Source organism: Pteropus vampyrus, unplaced genomic scaffold (assembly GCF_000151845.1).
Source record: "Pteropus vampyrus isolate Shadow unplaced genomic scaffold, Pvam_2.0 Scaffold3, whole genome shotgun sequence".
In the NCBI taxonomy this organism is placed as follows: Eukaryota; Metazoa; Chordata; class Mammalia; order Chiroptera; family Pteropodidae; genus Pteropus; species Pteropus vampyrus.
The window spans coordinates 21,953,926-21,959,700 of record NW_011888784.1 but is presented as its reverse complement, the minus strand read 5'-3'; the positions used below and the strand labels follow the sequence as shown (position 1 = coordinate 21,959,700).

Here is a 5,775-nt window from a genome sequence, read left to right as displayed (position 1 = left end):
TATTGGGCTGTTGCTAGCAAGGAAAAGACCAAATACTGAGGCATGAAGTCTAAACCACCAGCATGGGTAGGTGGAAAAGAAGCGTGTTTGCTGTCCTGTAGTTGATGGGCTTCTTTACACATCAAGTATGGAGAACAAAGATGTAAATTGTTTTGAAAGAATTTGCACTGACTACAGATAAGGGGAGTGGGATATGGTGAAGTGGGGGCAGTAGCAGGGTAGATGCACAGTTTATAAGGAATAAGTGTTTGCTCCTTTAGATTGGTTATGGAAAGTTCTTGTGTAAGCAAGAAGCTGAGGCTCCTGGGGTATGGGGGTACCTAGCTATTCTCTTTTAGATAATCGAGGAAATAGCCACCTGGAAGTTAAATCAAAGTTCCAACACTCAGAAATGTAAGCAGTCTTTTGTTGCTTTTGCCCTGCAATTGTTAATCCTTCTTGTCTCTACCTTCCACCTTCTGGCCTTCTGTAATTTAATTTAGGACATCTCAGAAGTTTTTCCTTGTCATGGCCTTAGGGTGAGGCACACAGACTTGTATTTTTTTTAAGCTCCTTTAATATCTTTTTGTATATAAAGAACAATTTCATATATTTGAAAATTTTTCATGAGACATATTATCCTTCAGGAAGCTTCAGTATCAGATACAAATTTGAAACACTCTTCTAAAGCAGCGCTAGAATTAGAATAAACAGCAGATTATACTGGCAATCTCTGACACGATAGCAGGATATAGACAACTCTAGGGTTCAAAGTATTCATAGAAGTAATTATAACACAATTAACTGTATTCTCCAAATCAGAGTGGTTCTCATCAGATACCTAAGGCTAAGCTTATTTTGACACTGTTTTTAAAAAGGCCCAATAATAAAAGAATAAGCTTCATCTGGATAGAAAAAATAATAATAATTATAATAATATTATTATTATAATAATAAAAATAATAATAATAAAGATAATATCTATTGATAAAATGTAGGTTTGTTCCCAAACATGCAATAAATTATTATCCTAATGCACGATCCCTATATGAAACAATCACTTGAATAGTAAAAAATTGTATATATCTTATAATTTTTCAGTTCAACTGGTTTTCTTTTGGTATAAGGAAAAATTTAATGATTGGCTTCAAATTCATTTTTAGTAATACAAAATATGTAAGCTTTATTTTATGTTAAAGAAAATAAAGATAATATGACTCAATTTTATTAAATCTACAATAAGATACTTTTCAATGAATACAAAAATTGTAAATTAGCTGATGCTTTTCCAATATAGATACCAGATACATTTACTGACAAGAGAAAACAAAGATATGTTTAATGATTTTTGTTCTGTTTTCAAGTCATCTTATTGAATGATACATCATGAAATCAATAATTGTACATCTAGGAAATTTACCAATGGAGCTCTCTTCCACTGGTGTATATATTTTAATTTGTCTCATGTGGATGTCTCTTCCATTTTGGAGATTGGCTAGAACAGCAATCTGTATCATGAATGTACGAGTTTCTTCTTATGATTATCAGTTAAGGGAACGTGAATCCAGCCACTTGGTTCTACCAATTCAAGTTGCCGAATTTCTTGAAGGTCGTGGAAATTATTTCCTACTCTGACTGAGATCTTGTTTGGAGTATAGCTTTCATCAGATTTGTAGTTTGCATAAATACACAATGTCTTCACCGTCGTTTTTCTTCTGAATTGGTTATTCGCTAAATGAGGTTGGGAGCCATCTGATTACCAGTAAGTTTCTAGATTGTCATCTCATAATTGATTTACTCCAAACCCTGGTTTGCAAGATGAGAGTGACCAAAGAGCTTGTGACCCAATTTCCTGTGCTGTTCCTGTCCTTTCCAACTGATTAGAGTCAGCACTAGGAGGTGTCTTGTTTGGTGTGGTCATTTAAAAAAATATTAGCTTGCTGACTCGGCTTGCTGCAGCTCAGGGTTTTAGGATTCCCTGCAGCTCCACACCATTCCCACTTAGCTTCTCAGGATAGCCTGGCTTCCCCAACGACAGTGAATTGGCATCCCAGACCTGTATTTGAATGTCACTTCTCCCACTTACTATCTTTACGTCCTTGAGAATGTCAGTAAAACTCTCTGAGCACCTTTTCATTTCTGCAAAATGCAGATAATAAGATGTGCTAATGAGTTCGTTGTGAGGATTAAACTGAATTAATTTCCATATGCAAAAGAACACAGACTAGTTCCTGAGCAAATGTTAGTTTTCTTCTCTAATTTATTGAATGCAAGTACAGGTAGCAAACTAGACTAGACACTCTTTGGGCCCTATTGTTAAGGAACTTAAAATTTAATTGTGGAGTCATTTAGACATATATAAGAAATGTATTTGCATATCAATTTACGCTTTCAAAAACTGACCTAGGAGTTTGCAAAATTTTATTACCATTTGAAATTAATCTTGTAACTTTATCCTGGTGCTTACTCATAGTTTAATCTTAGGCAGCTCCTCTTATCACCATCTTCTGCCTTGAGCACTTAGCCCCCTTGACATCAAAGTTTTTCTATTGGGAAAACTGTGCTCCTCCCTGCTAGCACTTTATTAGTAGTCATTACTGTAGTTGCATCGTGTGCAAGCAGACCTGGACAGGAATCTTTGTGTCTCAGGCTGTTGTTCTCTCCTTGCCCCTGCTTGCTTACGTATCTCCGTTGTCCAGCACAGATCAGTTTCATTCCCTAGTAGCTGGCCAAACACCAAGTCAGTCAAGGGAAATCCCCTGCCTCCCTTCATTCAGGAGTAGGAAATCATGGATAAAAGAAGAGAAGCATCCAGGGGACCCTGGATCAGTCAGCCCCTATAAGTGGGGGTTGGGGAGGGAACCACATAAAAGCACAAGGGGAGCAGCCTCAGTGACGTCACCATAGAAGGGCAGGCACAAGTGGGTGCAGGACCCAGAGAACATCGCGCTCTCCTTAGGCAGTGCAATGACAAGGAGACTATAAAGGTGGCCTGATTTGTGCTCTGCTGAGCTCTAATGTCTCTTTTGTTCTGGGGTAACAGGGTGGGCATGAAGCCTTAGGGCTGAATGGAGGCATTAACACAGCAGTGAAGACTCTGAAAATGATTTTGTTTTGCACTTGGTATAGGTCACCCCGTTGATCACAGCCACAAGGGGTGCCTGTGAATTTCTCTCTAGGCTCTGTCTGGCTCTGAAAAAATTTCACTTTGGAGGCATAAAAAAGGGGGTCAGCACCTTCAAGAGGCAACACGAGGATTTTGTAGACATTTTAAATAGTGAGAGAGGGACTCAATTACCATCTTATGACTGCAAAAATGACCCCGATAAGGAACATTCTTAGCAAGGGAAGACCTTTTTTATTTTTACAGAGTCTTTCAGTACGACAATTACTAAAGGGTTAACACTAGGTGTGTTCAGGCATGGGATACACCTGCAGAACAGAGATTTATGGTTAGAAGTTTCTTTTGTGTCTGCAAATAGGGCAAACCATGATTAGTCTTTTAAAAGTTTTAGAGAAACATTCAGAGGCCCATGGATTCTTAAAAAGAAGCACAAACTTTCCAATAGAAAGTCTGTATAATATACTAAGTATACAGCGAATAAGTCACAGATACTGGTCAATTTATTTGGTTAGGTACAAACTAAAAATAAGAAGACAAAACAATTTCAAACTCATGCACTTTTAAAAACTTTTATTTTGAAATGATTGTAGATTCACAGGAATTTACAAAAACAACACAGAAGGAGGTCTCATGTATCCTTCACCCAGCTTCTCTCAATAGTAAGATCTTGCATAACCATAGTACAACATCATGACTAAGAAAATGGCATTAGTACAATTACAGAGATTATTTAGATTTTACCAATTTTGAATGCATGTGTGTGTGAAGTTTTATGAAATTTTATCACATTTGTAAATTTATGTAGCTACCACCACAATCAATATGCAGGACTTTATGGCCACCCATCCCTTCTCCTCATTCCTAACGTCTGCTCACCACCAATTTTTTCTCCATCTGTATAATTTTATTATTTTAACTATTTTATATAAATGGAATTATACAGTACCCTTTGAGGTTGGTTTTTTAAAGACTCATCATAATGCCTTTGAGATTCACCCAAGTCGTTGCATGCATAACTGGTTTGTTCCTTATTATTGCTGAGTAGCATTCCATCGTATGGATGTACTAGTTTTAGTCCTTAATCTGTTGAAGCATATTTGGGTTGTTTTCATCTTTTGGTTATCAGAAAAAGCTGTTGTAATGGTTAATTTTTTTTTATGTGTTAATTTGGCTAGACTGTGGTACCTAGTTATTTGATCAAACATCAACCTAGATGTTGCTGTGAAAGTATTTTTTAGATATGATTACTATTTAAATCAGTAGACTTTGAGTAAAGCAGTTGAAGGTCTTAAAAGATTGAGATTCCCCCAAGGAGGAAAGAATTCTGTCTCTAGATTGCCTTTGGAATCAAGACAGCAAAATTAACCTCCCTACAGGTTTTGGATCTGCCTGCCCCACAAAACTGCATAAGGCAATTTCTTAAAATTAATTTCTCTTCTCTCTCTCTCTGTATGTATATTTAGTGAAATGTCTATTTATGCCTCTTGCCCATTTTCTAAATGGATTGGCTTCTCTTTTTTATTGTTGTGCTTTGAGGGTTCTTTATATATTATACATACAAGTCCTTTGTCAGATATTTACAAATATTATCTCATAGTCTATAACTTGTCTTTTAATAGGGTCTTTTTCAGAACAAAAGTTTTAAATTTTGACGAGGTCCAGTTTATCATTTTTTTTTTCTTTTATGCATTGTGCTTTTGATGTCAACTCTGAAAATCTCTTCATCAAACCCTAAGTGCTGAAAATTTTTCTTCTAAAAGTTTTATAGTTGATTCTGTGATATATTTTAATTTTGTATAAGGTGTGAAGTTTAGGTCAAGGTTTTTGTTTGTTTGTTTGTTTGTTTTGTGCCTAAGGATATCCAATTGCTCCAGTACCATTTATTGAAAAGGCTGTCCTTCCTCCATTGAATTGCTTTTGCACCTTTGTTAAAAAACAGTTTGACATATTTGTGTGGGTCTATTTCTGGGTTCGCTGTTCTGTTCCATTGATCTATGTGTCTAGCCCTCTGCCAATATTACTCTTTTGATAACTGTAGCTATGTAGTAAGCCTTGAAATTAGTTGAATGATTTTTTCAACTTTATTCTTATTTTCCAAAGTTATCTTACTAATATTTAAGTTCTTTGCCTTTCTATATGAATTTTAGAATAAGCTTGTCTTTCTATTAAAAAATCATACAATATTTAAAAAGGTTTATTTAATTTTATTTTGAAAGCCATATGTGTTTGTCATTGAAAATTTTGAAAATACAGATAAGTATTAAGAAAGAAAGCTATAATAGATCTCCATAAAAAGGCTATTAAAGTGACCAAAAGGCCTGTGGAACTGCCATATACTCCAGATTAAACTAACATTTCCTGTGGCATCTCATGTGCTTGGTGATATGCTAAGAACTTAACCAAACATTATCACATTAAATCCACATTAGAACACTGGAAGAAAGCATCTGTATTTGCCTCTGAGAAAGCTGAGACGAAGGTTAAGTAATTTGTCCAAAGTCACCCGTTTAATAAGTATTAGAGCCACAGTTTTACCTATAATCCTATGAAGCCCTTTGTAATTGAGCTGCTGTCTCATCTCCCATCACCCTCTCACTCTTGACGTGCTTCCCATACTGACTTGCCTCTTTCTTGCCTTTGTGCTTTTAGATATGAGATTTCCTCCGCCAGGG

The 5,775-nt window shown here is 35.9% G+C and overlaps 1 pseudogene; it reads right to left on the bottom strand.

The window, feature by feature from the left end:
- Positions 1-1,445: 1,445 nt before the first annotated feature.
- LOC105293446 lies at positions 1,446-1,900 on the bottom strand (annotated as a pseudogene).
- Positions 1,901-5,775: the final 3,875 nt, after the last annotated feature.